This window comes from Oryctolagus cuniculus, chromosome 19, assembly GCF_051225735.1.
Source record: "Oryctolagus cuniculus isolate XC-2025 breed Fujian yellow rabbit chromosome 19, ASM5122573v1, whole genome shotgun sequence".
Taxonomy (NCBI): Eukaryota; Metazoa; Chordata; class Mammalia; order Lagomorpha; family Leporidae; genus Oryctolagus; species Oryctolagus cuniculus.
The window spans coordinates 40,048,278-40,072,291 of record NC_142885.1 but is presented as its reverse complement, the minus strand read 5'-3'; the positions used below and the strand labels follow the sequence as shown (position 1 = coordinate 40,072,291).

Below are 24,014 nucleotides of genomic sequence, written 5' to 3'. Positions count from 1 at the left end.
CATCCCACATGGGCACTGGTTTTTGTCCCACTCGCTTCACTTCCAAAACAGCTCTCTGCTAATGACCTAGGAAAAGCAGTGGAGGACGGCCTATGTGTATGGGCCCCTGCATCCAGGAGCTCCCGGTTCCTAGCTTTGGCCTGGCACAGCTCTAACCATTGCAGCCATCTGGGGAGCAAACCAGCAGACGAAAGAGCATTACATGTGAATGTAATGTGTGTATGTGGTATATACACGAATACATACATGTATATGGCACAGCCATGTCTGCACTCACATGTCCACTACAGAAATGCTCATCACATTCAAGACAATGGAAACGCATGAATGCCCCTTGGCAGGTGAATGGACAAGGAATGGCAGCTGCAGCACACCCAGGAATACCCGGACCCAAAACACCCACAGGAGGGTCTGTCATTTAAAGCATGTTCAAGGAGACGAAAGTCACACACTGTATACGAGGACTCCAAAGTCCTTAAAAGACAGGATTGAAATGTTCTTACTAGGGCTGGTGTTACAGCACAGGGGGTTAAGTTACCGCCTGTGTCCCCAGCACCCCATGTGAACACCGGTTCAAGTATTGGCTGCTCCACTTCTGATCCAGTTCTCTACTAACATGCATGGAAAAGGAGCAGGAGATGGCCCATGCTTGGGGCCCTGACACACACACTGGAAACCTAGATGGTGTTTCAGGTTCCTGACTTCTGCCACGCACAGTCCCAGCCCTTGTGGCTATTTGGGGAGTGCACCAGCAGATGGAAGATCTTTCTTCTCTCCCTGTGTGTGTGTGTGTGTGTGCGCGCACACACATCCCTGTGTGTGTCTTCTCACCCCAAACCCATAAATGCCCTTCAAGTAAATAAATAAATAAATCTAAAAAAAAGGGGGCACGGAAGAAATACCAGAGAGCTGATCTGTCTGCACCGCATGAGAACACAGCAAGAAGATGGCCGCCCTCACCAGGAACCCAACCATGCTAGCACCTGGGTCGGACTTGCAATATTGAGAACCGTCAGAGAAGCAGTGCCTGTGGTTGGGCCAGGCCAGGTGTGGGGTTTTTTACAGCAGCCTGAGCTGTATAACGCACTCCCAAGGCTTCCAGAAGAGCATGTGACAACCTGACACAACTAACCCATGAACTCATGTCCCCACACGGCCAGGCCTGGTGCTGCATTGCCCCGGCTCCGTCTCCTTACTGGCATCACCAGATGGGAGAACTCCATCATTGCCACCGTGTGTCCCACCAACACAGCAGGTACACTTCTGGGGAAAAATCACAGCACTCCACTCCCTTAGGACAACCACTTAGCAAATCAGGACAAGACAGTCAAGAGTGGCAATTGAGAAATTGTCTCTATAATGTGCCTGCAGTAAGCCACGCTGCTAACAAAGTGCTGGGAAAAGGTCTCGGATGGGTGAGTAACATGGCTGGTGGCAGGCACATTAGGGTCCCACCTGTCCTCCACAGGCTGCATTCCTGTGGGCCTTGTCCCGCCCCCAACACACATATACACAACCCTTCCACACCCTGACAAGTAGGACACTATATCCAAGGGACTTATTCTCCTACCAATCAATCAATCAATGGAAGGCACCAGCTCCCAGCACTGAGACCCAGCACCTGCCTGGAGAGGCAGGCACCATGAGGGTTAGGAGCAACTGCTTTAGGACAGGGCACCTAGGCTCACCTGCCAGCCCTGCCTGCGTGTCCTAGGTGAGCCACCAAACTCCTGTGACTGTCAGATTATCCATCTGTAAGATGGGCTGTCATGCCAGGTCAATGAGGTAATGGAAGCCAAGTGCTTAGAACACAACGGGAATAGAACAGCACTTGGCCAGTCTTAGTGATTCCTCCCGTGCCTCAAAAACCCCTCTCTCTTTGTCCTAAGTGAGTAGTCCCTCCCCAGGACCACATGAGGATGAGCTAGCCCTGCAGAGTGTGGGACCCCGGCTAAGCAGTCAGCAGACCCACTCTGCCACTAGCTGCCACCAGAGTTTTGCCGCTCCAGCCATGAACAGGGGAAGGCACTTTGGCAGGGCAGGCTAAGACTCCACCAGCAATGTCAGTATCTCACATAGGCTCCCATTTGAGTCCCAGTTGTTCCACTTCTGATTCAGCTCCCTGCTGATTGCATGGCAAAGCAGCAAAGGATGGCGCAAGTGCTTGGGTCCCTGCCACCCATGTGGGAGACCCAGAAGAAGCGGCTGGCTCCTGGCTTCAGTTTGGTTCAGTTCTGGCCGTCGTGACCCTCTGAAGAGTGAACCAGCAGATGAAATATTTCACTCTCACTCTCTTACTCTGCCTTTCCAATAAATAAAACAAAATAAATATTTTTTTTTAAAAAAAGAGTTCAAGGTGCCGGCCCTGTGGCATAGTGGGTAAAGCTGGTGCCTGCAGTGCAGGCATCCCATATGGCTACCAGTTCAAGTCCTGGCTGCTCCTCTGCCAATCCAGCTCCCTGTTAATGCACCTGGGAAGCAGGAGAGTATGGCCTACTTGTTTGGGCCCCTGCACCACATGGGAAAACTGGATGGAGTTCCAGGTTCCTGGTTTCAACCTGGCCACGCCACGGCCATTACAACCATTTGGGGAGTGAACCAGAAGATGGAAGATCTCTTTCTTTGTCTTTCCCCCACTCTTTGTAACTCGGCCTTTAAAGTAAATAAATACAATTTTTGTAAGATAGATAGATGATAGAGATAGATATATAGAGAGATAGATAGATAGACATACAGAAGGCAGGCCAGTGAGCAGTCTCTGTGGCTGCAGTATCACAGAAAGCTACACAGCTCGGGCACCATATTCAAGACCAGGCCCTGCCTCGCAAGAGGCCCTTCCTGTTTGTTTCTGTGCTACCAGACAGAATGAGGAAAGCACCTTCTCAAAATCCCACAGAGGGACGTGCGGCCAGAGGAAAAAGAAGAAACAGAAGTCAACTGTGGGGCACACGTCACTCATTCTCCCCCTGAAAAAAGTGGTGTCAGCATCTTAACACTGAGTAGCACTGGAAGACGATGCAGGGACCGCTCAGCTCTGCCTGTGCTTGCCGGCTTCTCCCTGCACTCGAGCTGAGCTCCAGCATCCGTGGGAAAGATACAGCCCAAGAAGCTCGGCCCAATCAAAACCTGCATGAATCTTCAATTACGCTGGCATGGAGTCAGCAAGCACTCTTGTAGAAGAAAAAAGACATCCAGGAGTGTGTGTAGCTGTGGCTACATATGTGCATGTGTCTGCATGTCTGCATGGGTGCACACCCTCGCACACTTGGATGACAGGACATTTGTTGGAAAGCTTAAACAGTAGACTTTTCTGAATCTGGGACTATTTAAGCAAGAGTGAGAGGTGACATCTTCCCAAGCCTACAAAGGATGACTTGTTGCCGGTGATTTGTAAGTAAAGGGTTAAATCATTAGACAATCCTGGTCCTGAAATGCTGTGGAGTGTAATGGCTCATCTCCCTGGAAGGAATGTGTACATGCGGGGACAAAAGACTCCACTAAGAGACTATCGAAACTCAGAGCAGAGTGTGGTAAAGTGGCAGGAGAGAACATCAGCAGCCTATTTGTATACACAGACAATGTCATGGCTGACAAAGGACTTCAAAGACCAATCCCGTTCACAAAGCTACAAAGAAAATAAAATAGCTTGGAATAGATTTAAACAAGGATGTTCAATATATGGGAATCACAAAAGATTAAAGAATGAAATAGAAGAGGACACACACACACACACACAAAACACAACAACAACAAATTGAGCAGCTTCTGCACTGCCAAAGAGACACTCAGCAAAGTGAAGAGGCAAACTAACAGTTGCAAAGCATGCAACTGATAAAGAATCAACTGCCAGAAACTTTCAAGAAACTCAACAACAGCAAAACAAACAACCCACACAATAATTGGCCAAGGAACTTAAACATGCCAAATATTTCAAGAAAGGAAATCTCAACGGCCAATAAACACATGCAGAAATGCTCAGGATCACTAGCCATCAGGGAAATGCAAATTGATACTACAACGGCCTTAAGGATTTGGGGGAAGAGGCACCCTCATCCATTGCTGGTCGGAATGTAAACTGGTATCACCACTGTGGAAGACAGTATGGAGATAAGTCAGAAACAGATCATCAAAGAAGGAGGTACCTTTCTCTGAAGGGAGGAGAGAACCTCCACTTTGAACATGACCTTGTCTAAATATGATCAAAGTCGGTGAACTCAAGGGGCTTCCATAGCCTTGGCAGCTCATGACAAGAGCCTAGGGTGATTACTGATGCCATAAAAAAGACTGTCAATTTGTTAAGTCAACAACAGGAGTCACTGTGCACTTACTCTTCATGTAGGATCTTTGGCCTTAGTGTGCTGTACATTGAGATTTAATGCTATAACTAGTACTCAAACAGTATTTTTCACTTTATGTTTCTGTGTGGGACCAAACTGTTGAAATCTTTACTTAATGTATGCTAAACTGACCTACTGTATATAAAGAGAATCGAAAATGAATCATGATGTGAATGGAAGGGGAGAGGGAGTGGGAAAGGGGAGGGTTGCGGGTGGGAGGGACATTATGGGGGGGAAGCCATTGTAATCTATAAGCTGTACTTTGGAAATTTATATTCATTAAATAAAAGTTAAAAAAAAGAAATTTGAATACAGACATACTATATGAGACAGCCATTCCACACAAGGCATATACCCAAGGGAAATGAAATCAGCATACAAAAAAAAGAGTTATCTCTGCCCCCCTATTTACTACAGCTTACTTCACACTAGCAAAGATATGCAATCAGCAACACGCCCATCACCTGAAGACTGAATAAAGACATTATGGGCTATGGACACCATACATGCATATACCGACTGCATAGCCTGCCTACTGTGCATCCACTGCAATAAGCACACGCCTGTGAAAACCTCTCTGTCTACACAATGACTTTGTTTCCTTCAATATGTTCCCAGTAGTGGGCACATCCATACATTTTCCATCTTGACAGGACTAATCTCACGTGAGAAATTCTATTGCTATACAGGTATATATTACAGAATACAGACATCGGATCCATAAACCCAATTTTACCTGAAAACACTCGAACGGCAAAGTACATCTTAAGAAACTGTAAGGATGAAAAAGATTCAAGCGGAAATCCACCCAACGGCATAGAAAATATCACAACAGACATTCAGAGAGACCAAACTACAGTGCTTGAAAACTCAGTCAACCTGACAAAACATTTATCCACAGGAAACAGGGGAAAAAAGGAGAACAGACTCAAGAGACTTGACAACAGAAATGACAGAGAGGACATCGCTACCAACCTTGCCAAAAAAATAATCCAAAAACACTATGGAAAAACCACGGCCCAAGGGGAAAAACCACGGCCCAAGGATTTGGTCAACCCAGATAGAGTGAGTTGATTCTCAGAAAGACAAAAACCACTAAAACTAAATACAGTGAAACAAGAAACTCTGAATACATTTATGATTTGCAAAGAGACTGTAGTAGCAGGGAACCCAAATCAAACAAACCAAACAGACATGAAGAAAAGTCCACCTCCAGAGGGATCCACAGGTGAGAACGCCCATGGAAAAGATAATTAAAATCCGTGATTCGCAAACCCTTCCACCAAGTGATAAAGAGGAAAAGCCTTCCATTTCATTCCATCAGGCCAACCTTATCCCAACATCCAATACAAGCACATCATAAGGAAAATGGCACACACATACCCGTCACGAATGTGTCACATGCCTCAACAAAATATTACCAGACGACATCCAGAAGCACAACCAAAGCTTAGCACACTGTGCGCAACTGACAGTTACTCCGGAAATGCAAAGGTGGCTACCCTACAAAAGCAATGATCCCAGAACAGAATACACATGAGGAAAGCCCACAAAGTATCCTGACATACACAGAAAACCTAGTTAACAAAAACGTCCATGACATCTGCGATACTAAAACACAAATCATCACATCAGGAACGGAACTTACACCTCAGCCTGACAAGGTTCTTTCATGAAAAGCCCACAGAGCGCTAACATCACAAACAACGCGAGAAACCCGAAACCGGCCTCCTAGACCAGGAAACAGACACGCGCTTTCGCTCTCCTTCCTCCCATCAACAGTCTCTGACGTCTAGAGCAGGGCGGCTGGGCCCTCAAAAAGCAAACAGACGGGAACGCGGGGCCGTTCCGGGAGGAGACCAAGCCACCTCTGCTCTCGCCCAGCTGCTCGCACCCTGGGGACCCTTCCAGACCGTCCGCACAGCACGACCGCGACTCCATCCGTGCCTTCAGGACGCAAGAGCAACAGGCACGCGGACAGCCAAGACGCCCAGCGGGTAACCGCCACAGCCGCGCGTCACTCACCTCCAACGGCGGCCCGGGCTGCTTCCGGGTCAGAGGTCCGCGAAGGCCGTTGCTTCCGGAAGGGGCCAATGAAGAGCAATGCGCCTGGGAACCAGCGCGGCAGTTTCAGACACGCAGCCTCTGATCCTAGCCTGACCCTGGGGACGCTGGGTCTCCCTCAGGCTCGGCCAGCAGCGTCGAGGACGGCTCCTCCCCTCACGGCTTGCACAGACTCTGGGGCAGGAGAGGACGCGACGCTGACTCCCAGCAGAGCACTGCCTGGCAGTCGCGCCCAGTGTGCGTGCGGATGCACTTCCGGGTCACCGCGCCAAGCGCAGGCGCACTCCCCACCGGCCATCACCATGGCACCCCAGGACGCACCTGCACACTGTGGCATCCAGTGTCCGAAGCCCCAAGGCCGCTTCCAGTCCTGCCTCTCCAGGCTGTAACCAGGGACGCAGATATTGATGGCCCACGTTCTCTGGACCCCACCTCCCTGCCTCGTGGGAGTCCTCAATGGAGCTCCTGCCTCCTGCCTCCTGCCTCCTGCCTCCTGGCTTCTGCCTGGCCCAGTGCTGGCCGCTCGTTGCAGCCACTTGGGGAGAGAAGCAGTGCAGGGGACTTCGCCAGCTCTCTCTCTCTCTCTCTCTCTCTCTCTCTTTGAGTGGTCTTCCATCTGGGGGTTCACCCCCGAGGTGGCTACAAAGGCCGGGACTGGACAGAAGCCAGGGGCTGAAGCAGAAGCCAGGGACTTTAGCCAGCACTCCATTCTGGGTTCAGGGGCCTAAATCTTGGACTGTCTCCCTCTGCTTTCCCAGGCAGGTTAGCAGACAGCTGGAGCCCATGGTGAACGGCTTCCGGGAGGGTCAGCACTCTGAGGTAGCAGGTAAAGCCACCGCCCGAAATGCCGGCTTCCCATATGGGCGCCGGTTCGAGTACGGCTGCCCCACTTCCGACACAGCTCTCTGCTGTGGTCTGCGAAGGCAGCAGAAGACGCCCCAAGTCCTTGTACCTCTCACCCAGGAGGATATCCCAGCGAGGATCCTGGCTCCTGGCATCAGACACTCTCAGCTCCGCCCATGGCAGCCAATTGGGTAATGGACCAGCAGATTTAAGACTTCTCTCCTCTCTCTCTCTCTCCCTCCCTCCCTCCCTCCCTCCCTATCTCCCTCCTCCCCTGAAATAAAACAAAAAAAAGTTTCTAAATTGCATAGAAACGAGTACAAATAGCCATCCATCAACTCTTTATCTACAATTACTATTTTGGAACAATTCAACATTCACTTTACTTCATATTCACTGTCTTTTTGTCTCCTGAACTATATCAAACAAATGCAGACATGATGCTCTTTTACCCATAACTAACCTGCATGTGTTTCCTAAGAACAAAACATTCTGATATAATTTCACTTCCATAATCACACTCAGTATAGTTGTGATTATACAGCAACATCAGGTCGAGTACAGCATACATTAAATTTCTCCAATCGTTCCTAAAATATCTTTAACCTTTTCTGTTAATCCAGAGTACAAGGAGTCTTCAGGAAGTTCATGGAAAATGAATTTTATGAAAAACATCTATTCATGAATTTCCATTTTTCTGCACCAAAATAAGTTTATTTTCATTCTATTTTTCCAAGAACTTATATGATTAAAGACAGCGTGGGACGACTCTGTGGAAAAGCAGGTTAAAGCCCTGGCCTGAAGTGCCAGCATCCCATATGGGTGCCAGTTGTAGTCCCGGCTGCTCCTCTTCCAATCTAGCTCTCTGCTATGGCCTGGGAAAGCAGTGGAGGATGGCCCAAGTCCTTGGGCCCCTGTACCTACCTGGGAGACCAGGAAGAAGCTCCTGGCTTCAGATCAACACATCTCTGACCATTGCGGCCATCTATGAGTGAACCAGTGGATGGAAGATCTCTCTCTCTGTCTCTAGCTCTCTCTGTAACTCTGGCTTTCAAATAAATAAAATATATCTTTAAAAAAAGGACAGTGCGTAGCACTGGATTGTTCTTTCTCTTCTATCTTTAAGCAATATAGTCTTTCCAATTCTTTCTACCAAGCAGGGATTGAAATACCAGTATCTACCTTACAGAGTTGATGGGAGAGGGCACCTAACGACGCCCAGCACCATGGACTCCCCCATGCCTCCACGGCATCCAGCAGCCTACTCTCTGCTGTACTTGTTGGTGGGAGAGTGCATAAAACAATGCCCAGTACCATGGACTCCCTCCGGGCCCCTGCAGCATCCAGCAGCCTGCTCTCTGCTACACTTGTTGCTGGGAGAGTCAACAGGAATCACAGGAAGACAGAGCCCAGCACAGCCTCCTACACGGCACCACGGACTCCCCCGTGCCCCTGAGGCATGCAGCAGCCTGTTCTCTGCTGCAAACAGCAACACCTCATTCCAGAAGCCTGTGAGCCATGTGAGTCCTTGCCAGGGAGCAAACGGGGCCCACATGTGCTCCACAGATAAATGCTTCTGAGAGGGGCAGACTGACAGCCACTGACATCCTACATGGGCACTGGTTTTTGTCCCACTCGCTTCACTTCCAATCCAGCTTATGCTAATGACCTAGGAAAAGCAGTGGAGGAGCAAACCAGCAGATGAAAGAGCCCTATCTCTGTCCCTCCCTCTCTCTTCCAACTTCTACTTTCAAATAAACATTGAAATCTTCAAAATAGATAAACAAGGCCGGCGCCGTGGCTCAATAGGCTAATCCTCCGCCTTGCGGCGCCAGCACACCGTGTTCTAGTCCCGGTAGGGGTGCCAGATTCTGTCCCGGTTGTCCCTCTTCCAGGCCATCTCTCTGCTATGGCCCGGGAGTGCAGTGGAGGATGGCCCAAATCCTTGGGCCATGCACCTGCATGGGAGACCAGGAGAAGCACCTGGCTCCTGCCTTCGGATCAGCGTGGTGCGCTGGCTGCAGCGTGCTGGTTGCGGCGACCATTGGAAGGTGAACCAATGGCAAAAGGAACACCTTTCTCTCTCTCTCTCTCTCACTGTCCACTCTGCCTGTCAAAAAAATAGATATACAAAAATAAAACCATATAAGATGGCATGTCACTCCACCAGACTGGCTGTTACCAAAAGACCCAGGCCACAGGTGCAGAAAGAGGGGTCTAGGCCGGCGCCGTGGCTCACTAGGCTAATCCTCCGCCTAGCGGCGCCGGTACACCGGGTTCTAGTCCCGGTCGGGGTGCCGGATTCTGTCCCGGTTGCCCCTCTTCCAGGCCAGCCCTCTGCTGTGGCCCGGGAGTGCAGTGGAGGATGGCCCAGGTGCTTGGGCCCTGCACCCCATGGGAGACCAGGAAAAGCACCTGGCTCCTGGCTCCTGCCATCGGATCAGCGCGGTGCGCCGGCCACATCGCGCTGGCCGCGGCGGCCATTGGAGGGTGAACCAACGGCAAGGGAAGACCTTTCTCTCTGTCTCTCTCTCTCTCACTGTCCACTCTGCCTGTCAAAAAAAATAAATAAATAAAAAATAAAAAATAAAAAAAGAAAGAGGGGTCTAGCACACTTCTCAAGGGAACGTATGTCAGTACAGCATGTTGAAAACAATCATGGCGGGTCCCAAAAAGCTAAAAACAACTCAACCTCTCCCATGACCCCACCAGCTCACGTCCAGATTTATGTACATGTGCATGTAATATGTATATTTACATGCATGTATTGCGTGAAATATGTATGTGACGTGTATATGTGTGATGTGTTTGTGTACATGTATGCGATATGTACATGTGAGTGTAATGTGTGTATGTGGTATATACACGAATACATGCATGTATATGGCACAGCCATGTCTGCACTCACATGTCCACTACAGAACTGCTCATCACATCCAAGACAATGGAAACGCATGAATGCCCCTTGGCAGGTGAACAGACAAGGAATGGCAGCTGCAGCGCACCCAGGAATACCCGGACCCAAAACACCCACAGGAGGGTCTGTCATTTAAAGCATGTTCAAGGAGACGAAAGTCACGTACTGTATATGAGGACTCCAAAGTCCTTAAAAGACAGGATTGAAATGTTCTTACTGGGACTGGTGTTACAGCACAGGGGCTAAGTCACTGCCTGTGTCCCCAGCACCCCATGTGAACACCGGTTCAAGTATTGGCTGCTCCACTTCTGATCCAGTTCCCTGCTAACGTGCCAGGAAAAGGAGCAGGAGATGGCCCATGCTTGGGCCCCTGACACACACACTGGAAACCTAGATGGTGTTCCAGGTTCCTGACTTCTGCCACGCACAGTCCCAGCCCTTGTGGCTATTTGGGGAGTGGAGCAGCAGATGGAAGATCTTTCTTCTCTCCCTCTCTGTGTGTTTTTGTGTGCACACACGCGTCCCCGTGTGTGTCTCCCTCACCCTACACCCGTAACTGCCCTTCAAGTAAATAAATAAATCTTAAAACACAAAAAAAGGGCAGGGGAAGAAATACCAGAGAGCTGATCTGTCTGCACCCCATGAGAACACAGCAAGAAGATAGCCGCCCTCACCAGGAACCCAACCATGCTAGCACCTGGGTCGGACTTGCAATGCTGTGAACCATCAGAAAATCAATGCCTGTGGTTGGGCCAGGCCAGCTGTGGGGTTTGTTACAGCAGCCTGAGCTGACTAACACACCCCCAAAGGCCTCAAGAAGAGCATGTGACAACCTGACACAGCTAACCCGTGAACTCATGTCCCCACGCAGCCTGGCTTGTTGCTGCAGAAGTTACAATTCCCATTGCCCCTGGCTCCATCTCCTTACTGGCATCACCAGATGGGAGAACTCCATCATCACCACTGTGTATCCCAACGACACAGTGGGTACACTTGGGGGTAAAAATCACAGCATTCCACTCCCTTAGGACGACCACCTAGCAAATCAGGACAAGACAGTCAAGAGTGGGAATTGAGAAATTGTCTCTATAATGTGCCTGCAGTAAGCCACACTGCTAACAAAGTGCCGGGGTGAGGTCTCGGATGGGCGAGTCACATGGCCGGTGGCAGGCACCTCAGTGAGCTGACTACAGTGCACACCTGGGAGCAGGTGAGCTCTCAGAAACGAGGGAGCTGCTTACCATCACTCAGGTCCTGCAGGAGACACTCCTGGCAGAAGTCCAGGCTCTCTTTCATGGTGACCTTGAAGGTGGCTGCCTGCCCAGGCTGCAGGGGAAACTGGGTGAGGGTTTCTTCCAGCTTCCAGCTCAGGAAGTCACCGTACAGTTTCTCTGCAATGATAACAACAATAGTGATGGTGATGGTGATGGTGATGGCAAAGCAGAGGCACAATGAGACTGACACAAAACTGGCTGGAAATTCTGGCACACGCTCAAAAACAAAGACGAGAAACATTCAAGATGTCAGAGAGAAAAAGGTCCCAGGAAAAGTCCTGAATCAGAAGAGGCCATGAGGCACAAAGAGGAGGGAGAATGCATCACGCCCGGCCACAGGCCCCCGCCAGGCCACCATCCCTCCTGGGGAGCCATGGGACCTGCGGACGAAATGAAGGTCTGTGGCACTGGCAAGTGAAGCTAAGTTTCCCCACCATGAACATTTTCTGTATTGTACTGCTGTGAGGGAAACAGACCCGCGTTAAGCAGGGACACCGCTTCAGAGAAAGGAATCCAGAATCAGAAACACAAAGCTAAGAGCTGAGCCTCAGGCAGGGCCGGCAAGGAAGCGGCCTTGGGCCTGGAGCACTGTGCAAAATGGTTTCTCCACAGCCCCAATCATGCGTTGCGTTCCTGTGTGCCCTGCCCCCACACACACACACACATACACAAAACCCTTCCATGCCCTGACAAGTAGGACACTATATCCAAGGGACTTATTCTCCTACCAATCAATCAATCAATGGAAGGTAACAGCCCCCAGCACTGAGACCCAGCACCTGCCTGGAGAGGCAGGCACCGTGAGGGTTAGGAGCGCCTACTTCAGGACAGGGCACCTAGGCTCACCTGCCAGCCCTGCCTGCGTATCCTAGGTGAGCCACGGAACTTCTGTGTCTGTCAGTTTAGCCATCTGTAAGATGGGCTGTCATGCCAGGTCAATGAGATAATAGAATCCAAGTGCTTAGAACACAACCCGGTCTAGAACAGCACTTGGCCAGTCTTAGTGATTCCTCCTGTGCCTCAAAAACCCCTCTCTCCTTGTCCTAAGTGAGTAGTCCCTCCCCAGGGCCACATGAGCATTTGATAGCCCTGCAGAGTGTGGGACCTTGGCCCATCAGTCAGCAGGCGCACTCTAGCACTAGCTGCCACCAGAGTTCTGCTCCTCCAGCCATGAACAGGCCCTGGCATGGGGGAGCAGACAATAGCGACAAAAGCATGGGCCAAGTCCTGGCATTCGGTTTATAATTTGGTTTATAATTAGAACAGATGGAAACAAGATCCACAGGAAAAAAAAAAAAAACAGGATGCCACCCTGAATGTACAATGTAATTTCAAATGCATAATAGTACTCAAATAGAAACATAAAAGAAAATATATCTGTACACTAATATCAGTTTGCTTTGAGTCATGGGATCATGGGTAATTTCAAATGGTTTTGTATTTTTTGAATTTTCTGCAATGAGTCTTACCATGCTTTTATAAAGAAATACACACAAGGATACAAGTTCACAGAAAATAGAATTAAATGGTAAGTTTATTTTGATGCTAAAAAAATTGAAATTCTTGCATATGAGGAACCTTCAAAGCGTTGATGAGAAATGTATATTATGAATAAAGCATGCATGGATTTCAAAAATGTTTGGCACCAAAATAAATTACTTTTAGTTCTGTTCTTCCATGACTTTTGGGAAGTCCCCTTGAACCTGCATACACACACACACACATACACACACACACATATTTGTATAAACCTGCACTAACAGCTCTTTAAGTCTAGGCCCCTGTCCCCCTAACCTGGTTTCATGCAGGGAGAAGCCTGTGGGTCCAGCCTGCACATCCACATGCAAGACCAACCACACCAAGGCCTGTGGCCCACCCAACAGTGAGAGGTGGGTGCTGAGCCAATGCAGATGCCCTCATGGTGCCCCACGCTGTGGATGGGCAGTAATGTTTCCTGATGACAGGAGCAGCAAATCACAGGGACTGTGTATCCCCAAGTCCCAGGCTCGTCTAAGCCAGCTGATTAAACATCCCTGGGGCAGCAGATTAACTCTGTGGCAGCCATGCCCATGGGCAGGCGATCAGATGCCTACAAAGAGTTTGAACAGGCTAAGGAAAAACTAGCCCGCCCACACTAATTAGGTGAGCTCTGCCTCTCCACACCACTACTGCACTCACTTGACAAGGCAGGGACCATCCGGAGGGACCATTCAGCAGGAACAGCCCCAGGAAAGCAGGGCAGGAATTGGAGCAACTGTTTAGTGAGCAGCTTCCCAACAGAGATGCTCCATCCCAAGTCATAAAAGAGACGATTAAAGCTTGGCGCCGTGCCTGACTAGGCTGTTCCTCTGCCTGCAGCGCCGGCACAGTGGGTTCCAGTCCCGGTTGGGGTGCGGGATGCTGTCCCAGTTGCTCCTCTTCCAGTCCAGCTCTCTGCTGTGACCCGGGACTGCAGTGGAGGATCGCCCAGGTCCTTGGGCCCTGCACCCGCATTAGAGACCAGGAGGAAGCACCTGGCTCCTGCTTTCGGTTGGCACAATGAGCCTGCCATAGCAGCCACTTGGGGAGTGAACCAATGGAAAAAGGAAGACATTTCTCTCTGTCTCTCTCTCTCTCTCTCTCTAATTCTGCTTGTAAAAAAAAAAAAAAAAAAAAAAAAAAAAACTGATTCCAGCACAGAGAGTTCCAGCAATTTGCCCAAAGTCAAGCAGCTGGGAAGTCGTGGAACCAGGAGTCTGCATGGCAATGGCCTCCTCCTGCCTAGCTGAGGCCCTGAACAGAGCCAGAGTGAACTCCAAATTGGAGGATGTGTACAAGGGAACTTCACAGAGGGAATGCAGAAAACAACACGGAACACTGAAGTATGGCAGCTCTCAAATGCGCCGACCTGAGTGTAATGCCCAGCTTTGCCCTTCAGCAGCTCTCAGGACAGGGAGGGCTGTGAGTCCTCTGTGAGCCAAGATGCCCTGTCCGCAGAGCAGGTGGTAATGGAGTCGGCATGATGCTAACACGAAGTGATGCAAAGTCTTAGCACAGCAACGCGGCACCCATAAACGGATGGGATGATGGATGAGAAAGCCCAGGCCCCAGTGAGGTTTGCTTCTCGCATTCCACACTGCCCATTTCACTCGTGCAAGGAGCATTCATTGCACAGCCACCGAGGAGCCTCATGGCAGGCAGGAGGCAAGGTTCTGAAGACAAGGACACCAGGAAGACGTGACCCCTGCCCTCGAGAGGGTTCAGGGGACAGGTCTGACTGCACAGCGGAAGCCCCCAACATAGACCAGATGGAGATGAGGCTCCTGTTAATCTGAGTAATGTGTAAATATCACCACCACTGCATCATAGAGAATGGGGACAGTAACTGCCTGCTGAATTCACTGCCCACATCTGGGGGCCCAGAACTAAAGAAATACTCATTGCCCAATGGCTTGAACTGCTGGGTCCCAGACTTGGCGGCTGCCCATCTAGCCTATCAGAAATCCATAACTAGTGGGGCAGAGGGCTACATGTTACAACCAGCTACAGCACTCTCCTCGCCTGTCCAGAGGGCTTTTCCTTCCTCAAAAGTGCTTCACTAGAGAGATGAACTCTGGGGCTGAGGCCACTGAGCCCTAGGGGCAGGGGGACCGAGAGGCGGTGTGTGTGATGGAGAAGGGAGGTGTGAGGAACATCAACCCTGACTGTAGCAGACCTGCAGGAGGCATCGGCCAACCACAACCCCAAAGGAAGGGGAGGAACAGGCGGCAAACGTGGGCTCAGTGCTAAGTGCTGTCACCAAAACACCAAGAGCCAGGCAGCTGGTGTCTGTGCGTGCTCCCCTGAGCAGGTACCTACTAAGATCGGTGCATATATTTTCTCCCTGACTTCTGCATGGGCTCTGCTCCCCATCCCATCATCAGGAGGGCACCAAGACCACACAGCATCCAGCACTCTGCGGTCCAACCCTGACTGCAAGCCTGTGAAACGGTGCCATTCTTCCAATTATAATTCTTTTCTTGAGTGTTGTGCACCGAGAACCCGGGATAACCGCCTGGGAATCTGCCATCCAGTGGTCTCCGAGCTGCAGGGCCAGGCATCCTGTGTTCTCCTGCCCTTCTTGCCTGCTCATTTAGGTCCCATCTGTACTCCCAACCAACGGAACTTAGCAAGCCCACAGTGTTGCGCCTAAAGGCCTTCCACTTTCTCTTAAGATCAAACTTCTCCATCATGACCCTGGTATGAAAGCCACTGCCATCTGGCACACAGTAGGCCCACAGGCTGGAAGGCTCTTAGTCACTCAGGAGTTTCCAGGTCCTTCTAGGAGACACACCCAGAAATCCACTCACTGTGGCAAGTGGTGTGGAGCAGGAAAACACAGGATGTATAACAAGAGCTCCATTCCATTAGATGAGCGGGTCTGACTCCTACACCGCACCAGGAGCCCCCCAGCAGTGATTATGTACTAAGCACATGCCTGGTGGGGACTGGCATGTAAACGTGGTGCACATACATTCAACTGTTGCCAAGTGAGGTGAGCATCTCTGCAACAGAGGACAAGCAGACCGTGTGAGGCTGGAGAGGTGGAATTCCGCTGGATGGGGAAGCTAAGCATTCGGGAGGGGACACATGGCCTGGGCTGCGGAGAGGACAGAACTGGACATGCACAGAGGACAGCCAGGAATGAGTGGAGCCCAGCAAGCAGTGAGTGCAGAGGCCTGGAGCCTAGTGGCACAGAGGTGGGTCCAACTCATCCTGCAGTCTCCAGGGCACAGGCATCACCAGCAGTGGGAGGCACTCACTGTGGGCTCACCCAGCAAAAGATGAACAGCTGATGGCAAAGGACAGACACCTGGACAGGCAGAGATAGTAATGGCGGGGAAGGGGAGTGGAGCACCTAACCCCTCCCTGGACAGCCCCGCCCTGTCCCTCTGCTTGGACAGGACATGCTGCACCTGCCCCTGTCCAGCTTCAGCACCACATCCTCAGCCCCATAGGACACAGTTCACAGTCCCTGAAGCACATTGGGCACCAGGGGAGAACAGAGGGAGAAATGTGGGCAGGGAGCCTCTGAGTGTAGGCTAAGAAACTGAGCAGAGGAAAATGATTTTAAAATGTTCAAGAGAGGTGGGGGAGGGCACTTTGGCAGGGCACGCTAAGCCTCCACCAGTGATGTCAGTATCTCACATAGGCACCCATTCGAGTCCCAGTTGTTCCACTTCTGATTCAGCTCCCTGCTGATTGCATGGCAAAGCAGCAAAGGATGGCGCAAGTGCTTGGGTCCCTGCCACCCATGTGGGTGACCCAGAAGAAGCAGCTGGCTCCTGGCTTCAGTTTGGTTCAGTTCTGGCCATCATGACCCTCTGGAGAGTGAACCAGCAGATGAAATATTTCGCTCTCTCTCTCAGTCTCTCTCACTCTCTCACTCTGCCTTTCAAATAAATAAAATAAAATAAATATTTTTTTTAAAAAAAAAAAGAGTTCAAGGTGCCGGCCCTGTGGCGTAGTGGGTAAAGCTGTTGCCTGCAGTGGAGGACTGTAAGGGGCTGGGCCATCCCCCACACAGGTGCAAAAGGAGCAGTGCACGAGAAGAGGTATGGAAACTGCTGCCTGTTTTACGATCCACCCCGGCACAAGGCCAGAATGTCAGTGACACTCCAGGTCTCACACACAGAACCCTGGGAGGCCAGCATGAGGACACTCAGACAGACACTGAACACTCTGCTTCTGTTGTAGGAAACTCTGTGCCTTAAATGATGTGTGCAAGTCACAGGCAGCGCACACTCAGGGACCATCTGACGCCAAACAACCAAAGCCTTTATGGCTAAGACACAGCTGTGAGCACCAGATTTAGACCAGGCCCTGCCTCAAAGGAGGCCCTTCCTGTTTGTTTCTGTGCTACCAGACAGAATGAGGAAAGCACCTTCTCAAAATCCCACAGAGGGACGTGCGGCCAGAGGAAAAAGAAGAAACAGAAGTCAACTGTGGGGCACACGTCACTCATTCTCCCCCTGAAAAAAGTGGTGTCAGCATCTTAACACAAAGTAGCACTGGAAGACGATGCAGGAACTGCTCAGCTCTGCCTGTGCTTGCCGGCTTCTCCCTGCACTCGGGCTGAGCTCCAGCACCCGTGGGAAAGACGCAGCCCAAGAAGCTCGGCCCAATCAAAACCTGCATGAATCTTCAATTACGCTGGCATGGAGTCAGCAAGCACTCTTGTAGAAGAAAAAAAGACATCCAGGAGTGTGTGGCTGTGGCTACATATGTGCATGTGTCTGCATGGGTGCACACCCTCGCACACTTGGATGACAGGACATTTGTTGGAAAGCTTAAACAGTAGACTTTTCTGAATCTGGGACTATTTAAGCAAGAGTGAGAGGTGACATCTTCCCAAGCCTACAAAGGATGACTTGTTGCCGGTGATTTGTAAGTAAAGGGTTAAATCATTAGACAATCCTGGTCCTGAAATGCTGTGGAGTGTAATGGCTCATCTCCCTGGAAGGAATGTGTACATGCGGGGACAAAAGACTCCACTAAGAGACTATCGAAACTCAGAGCAGAGTGTGGTAAAGTGGCAGGAGAGAACATCAGCAGCCTATTTGTATACACAGACAATGTCATGGCTGACAAAGGACTTCAAAGACCAATCCCGTTCACAAAGCTACAAAGAAAATAAAATAGCTTGGAATAGATTTAAACAAGGATGTTCAATATATGGGAATCACAAAAGATTAAAGAATGAAATAGAAGAGGACACACACACACAAAACACAACAACAACAAATTGAGCAGCTTCTGCACTGCCAAAGAGACACTCAGCAAAGTGAAGAGGCAAACTAACAGTTGCAAAGCGTGCAACTGATAAAGAATCAACTGCCAGAAACTTTCAAGAAACTCAACAACAGCAAAACAAACAACCCACACAATAATTGGCCAAGGAACTTAAACATGCCAAATATTTCAAGAAAGGAAATCTCAACGGCCAATAAACACATGCAGAAATGCTCAGGATCACTAGCCATCAGGGAAATGCAAATCGATACTACAACGGCCTTGAGGATGTGTGGGAAGAGGCACCCTCATCCACTGCTGGTCGGAATGTAAACTGGTATCACCACTGTGGAAGACAGTATGGAGATAAGTCAGAAATTTGAATACAGACCTACCATATGAGACAGCCATTCCACACAAGGCATATACCCAAGGGAAATGAAATCAGCATATGAAAAAAAAGAGTTATCTCTGCCCCCATATTTACTACAGCTCACTTCACAATAGAAAAGATATGCAATCAGCCAACATGCCCATCACCTGAAGACTGAATAAAGACATTATGGGCTATGGACACCATAACATGCATATACAGACTGCATAGCCTGCCTACTGTGCATCCTACTGCAGTAAGCATAAGCCTGTGAAATCCTCTCTGTTTACACAATGACTTTGTTTCCTTCAATATGTTACCAGTAGTGGGTACATCCATACAGTTTTCCATGTTGGCAGGACTAATTTCACATGGGAAACTGTATTGCTACACAGAAAACAGACATCGGATCCATGACCCCAATTTTACCTGAAAACACTCAAACAGCAATGTACATCTTAAGAAACTGGAAGGAGGAAAAAGATTCAAGTGGAAATCCACCCAACAGCATAGAAAATTCACAACAGATTCAGAGAGACCAAACTGGGACAATGCTTCAGAGAAAGAAATCGGAATCAGAAACACAAAGCTAAGAGCTAAGCCTCAGGCAGGGCCTGAGAGGAAGCGGCCTGGGGCCTGGAGCACACTGCAGAATGGTAAATCCTCGGAGACAACGTTTGTCCACAGACAGCATAGGGGCTATGGCCACTGCATCGGGGGCTGGTGCAGAGGCTGCACACGGTGACCTCTGCAGGGAATGGGGGGTCATCATCACTGACAGCATGGCATCCTCTAGAAGGACAGGAAGAGACACAAGGGACACCCAGTGTGACCTGGGAAGCGGCCATCCCTCCTTCATTAGCAACTGGGAGTGAGGTGTCAGACAGCCAACCAAGGCCCAGTATTCTCTGCAGCCAGCACACCTGGGAAAACTGACAACCTCCAATGGCTGCACCACAAGGTCCCCTTCCAACTCTGCTCCACTGAGAAGCTCCCAGCCCCACTGCCCTCCTGCTCACAGGGGAAAGCACAGATGCTGCACAGCCCTGAGCAGTGAGGTCCAGTGTTTGGCCAGCCAGCAGAATGACACAGACACATCGGTCACATGAAGGGTGGGTCGGTCATGGCTCCTGGGCAGTGCACTGCAGAGCCCAGCATCCAGGTCTGTAGCATGAGGCAACCTTCCCAGAGAGACTTGAGGGGAGGAGGAGAAGCCAGGGATGGTTAGTAGGAGGAAGATTCTGGACTTGTGCTGTGTCCAGCATGATCTTGGTATGTGGCAAAGCTTAACAGATGTCACGCTCAAAACTGCTTTAACAAACTGGCTTTGTGGTCTGCCTCCTGTGTAGCTGCAGCACGTGGGGACTTCAGATGTTCACAGTAGCTATCCTTGGTGGGCACACAAAGATCGCTGAAGCCTTGTGTGTGTTCCTACTCTCCAGTCTGCACCGCAGCCCTGAGTGAGGTCCAAACTACCCTGGGACACCTACTCTGGGTGCTGTACCAGCTCGAGTCAGAAGTTATGCCATTCCTCTCGCACCACGGATGGGACCGAGACCCTCCAGCGACCCAGGAAGTCTACAGACATGTTACGTGGATTTTAATGAACTCCACTTTTTTGTTTTTTAGCTCAGTCAATTCATTCAGGAATGGAACGGGTAAGAGATGCCAGGTGACAGAAAGCCAAGTGGGCCCTGCTTGCTGGGGCCAGTTCCAAGGCCCCAAGAACACAGGAAATGCAAGCTGACTGCCTCCATGGCCTGTGCATGAGCCACACCAGCAGCCACCCCCTTCCTAAGCACAGCCCATGTCAGACAAGTCACCAAGCCTTGCAAAACCGCACCTCCCAACATCCTCTCCAAGCTGTTTCTAAGAGCACAGTCTGTAAACAGCAGCCACTGTGTCAGCTGCCCATTCACACAGCCGGGCATGGGCAAGAAGCATAGGCAGGCTCTGAGCCAGCGCACCTGCAGCAGGAGGAGCACACACACTGAGGCACCTCAGGAGGGCACTCCAGCCCCACATGCTGCCAGCTCTCCTCCACCAGCACAGCCTGCTGCCTCTGTGGACATGGCCAGACCCACTGTCTCCACAGTGGGGTCCCACCTGTCCTTCACAGCCCCACTCACGGGCTGCGTTCCTATGGGCCTTGTCTCCCCCCCACACACACACACACACATACACACAACCCTTCCGCGCCCCGACAAGTAGGACACTATATCCAAGGGACTCATTCTGCTACCAATCAATCAATCAATGGAAGGTAACAGCCCCCAGCACTGAGACCCAGCACCTGCCTGGAGAGGCAGGCACCGTGAGGGTTAGGAGCACATGCTTCAGGACAGGGCACCTGGGCTCACCTACCGGCCCTGCCTGCGTGTCCTAGGTGAGCCACCAAACTTCTGTGATTGTCAGTTTAGCCATCTGTAAGATGGGCTGTCATGCCAGGTCAACAAGGTAATGGAAGCCAAGTGCTTAGAACACAACCTGGTCTAGAGCAGCACTTGGCCAGTGTTAGTGATTCCAACCCGTGCCTCAGAAACACCTCTCTCCTTGTCCTCCTAAGTAAGTAGTCCCTCCCCAGGGCCGCGTGAGCATTTAATAACCCTGCAGAATGTAGGACCCTGGCCCATCAGTCAGCAGGCTCACTCTAGCACTAGCTGCCACCAGAGTTTGCCCCTCCAGTCATGAACAGGACCTGACACGGGGGAGCAGACAATAGTGACAATAGCGTGGACCAAGTCACGGCTATCAGTTTATAATTAGAACAGATCAAAACAAGTTCCATGGGGAAAAAAAAAACAGGATGCCACACTGAATGTACAATGTGATTTCAAATGCATCAAAGTACTCAAGTAGAAAAATAAAAGAAAATATATCTGTACACTAATATCAGTTTGCTTTGAGTCAGGGGATCATGGGTAATTTCAAATGGTTTTACATTTTTTTAATTTTCTGCAATGAGCTTTTATCATGCTTTTATAAAGAAATACACACAAGGATACTTCAAGATGTTCACAGAAAATAGAATGAAATGGTAAGTTTATTTTGATGCCAAAAAAATTGAAATGCTTTCATATGAGGAAACTTCAGATTGTTCAAGAGAAATGTACATTATGAATAAAGCAAGCATGGATTTCAAAAATGTTTGGCACCAAATGAATTACTTTTAGTTCTGTTCTTCCATGACCTTTGGGAAGTCCCCTTGAGCCTGCACACACACACACATTTGTATAAACCTGCACTAACAGCTCTCTAAGTCTAGGCCCCTGTCCCCCTAACCTGGTTTCATGCAGGGAGAAGCCTGTGGGTCCAGCCTGCACATCCACTTGCAAGACCAACCACACCAAGGCCTGTGGCCCACCTGACAAAGAAAGGTGTGTTCTGAGCCAATGCAGATACCCTCATGGTGCCCAACACTGGGCAGTAATGTTTCCTGATGACAGGGGCAGCAAATCACAGGGACTGTGTGTCCCCAAGTCCCAGGCTAATCTCAGACTCCCTGGGGCAGCAGATTAACTCTGTGGCAGCCATGCCCATTGGCAGGCATCAGATGCCTACAAAGAGTTTGGCCAAGCTAAGGAAAAACTAGCCCGCCCACACTAATTAGGTGAGCTCTGCCTCTCCACACCACCACCGTGCTCACTTGGCAAGGCAGGGACTATCCAGAAGGATCATCCAGCAGGAACAGCCCCAGGAAAGCAGGGCAAGAATTGGAGCAACTTCCCAACAGAGACGCTCCATCCCAAGTCACAAAAGAGCCGATTACAGCACAGAGAGTTCCAGCAATTTGCCCAAAGCCAAGCAGCTAGTAAGTCGTGGAACCAGGAGTCAGCGCCTGCCTGGCAATGGCCTCCTCCCACCTATCTGAGGCCCTGAACAGAGCCGGAGTGGAGTTCACAGGACCAGATGGCTCCACGGGTGAGAACTCCCATGGAAAAGATAATTAAAATCTGTGATTCTCAAACCCTTCCAAAAGGGAGATGAAGAAGAAAAGCCTTCCATTTCATTCCATCAGACCAGCCTTATCCCAGCATCCAACACAAGCACATCATAAGGAAAATGCCACACACATATCCGTCACGAATGTGTCACATGCCTCAACAAAATATTACCAGACGCCATCCAGAAGCACAACCAAAGCTTAGCATACCGTGTCCAACTGAGAGTTACTCCGGAAATGCAAGGGTGGCTACCCTACAAAATCAATCATTCCCGGAACAGAACACACATGGGGGAAGCCCACAAAGTATCCCGATAGACACAGAAAACCTAGTTCACAAAAACTTCCATGACTTCTGGGATACTAAAACACAAATCATCACATCAGGAATGGAACATACACCTCGGCCCGACAACGCTCTTTCATGAAAAGCCCACAGAGCGCTAACATCACACCCAACGGGAGGAACCTGAAACTGGCCTCCTAGACCAGGAAACAGACATGCACTTTCGCTCTCGTTCCTCCCATCAGCAGTCTCTGACGTCTAGAGCAGGGCGGCTGGGCCCTCAAAAAGCAAACAGACGGGAACCTGGGCCGTTCCGGGAGGAGACCAAGCCACCTCTGCTCTCGCTCAGCTGCTCGCACCCTGGGGACCCTTCCAGACCGTCCACACAGCACGACCACTTCTCTACGCGCACCTTCGGGACCCAACAAGACGCCCAACAGAAACCGCAACAGCCGCGCCTCACTCACCTCCAAGGGGGTTCTGGTCTGCTGCCTGGTCAGAGGTCTGCGAAGGCCGTTGCTTCCAGAAGGGGCCAATGAAGAGCAACACGCCTGGGAAACGGCACGGAAGCCTCGGACACGCAGCCTCTGATCCCGGCCTGACCCTGGGGCTGCTGGGTCTCCCTCAGGCTCGGCCAGCAGCGTCGAGGACGGCTCCTCTCCTCAAGGCTTGCGCTGGCTCTCTGGCAGGAGCGGATGCGGCGCTGACTGCCAGCAGAGCATTGCCTGGCAGTAGGGGCCAGGAGTGCAGGTGCACTTCCGGGTCAAGGTGCCAGGCGCAGGCGCACTCTCCACGGGCCATCACCGTGGCAACCCAGGACGCACCAGCACACTGCAGCATCCAAGGCCACTTCCAGTCCGGCCTCTCCAGGCTGTGACCAGGGACCCCACCTCCCTGCCTCGTGGGGGTCCTCAATGAAGCTCCTGCCTCCTGCCTCCTGCCTGGATCCCACGGCGAACGACTTCTGGGAGGGTTGGCACTGTGAGGTAGCCGGTAAAGGCACCACCACAATGCAGGCATCCCATATGGGCGCCGGTTCGAGTATGGCTGCTTCACTTCCGATGCAGCTCTCTGCAGTGGTCTGCGAAGGCAGCAGAAGACGCCCCAAGTCCTTGTGCCTCTGCACCCGTGAGGAGTTCCTGGCGAGGCTCCTGGCTCCTGGCTTCCAATACTCTCCACTCAGCTCACTGCTGCCAGTGTTCCAGCAGGTGGAAGACTTTCTCTGTC

At 50.6% G+C, this 24,014-nt stretch overlaps 1 long non-coding RNA gene across 4 annotated transcripts in view; it reads right to left on the bottom strand.

Moving 5' to 3' along the window:
- The window catches only part of LOC149120492 (uncharacterized), an 82,809-nt gene extending 59,240 nt beyond the window's left edge, over positions 1-23,569 (bottom strand). Inside the window, exons 1-2 of one of the 4 annotated variants that reach the window (XR_016226032.1) lie at positions 23,255-23,569; positions 11,403-11,552 (exon numbers count right to left, since the gene is read on the bottom strand). This is a non-coding gene — a long non-coding RNA (uncharacterized LOC149120492). Of the gene's footprint in view, positions 1-6,362; positions 6,953-11,402; positions 11,553-23,254 lie in introns of those variants that run through there. The other 3 variants (XR_016226034.1, XR_016226033.1, XR_016226031.1) reach the window with 3 other exon arrangements.
- Positions 23,570-24,014: the final 445 nt, after the last annotated feature.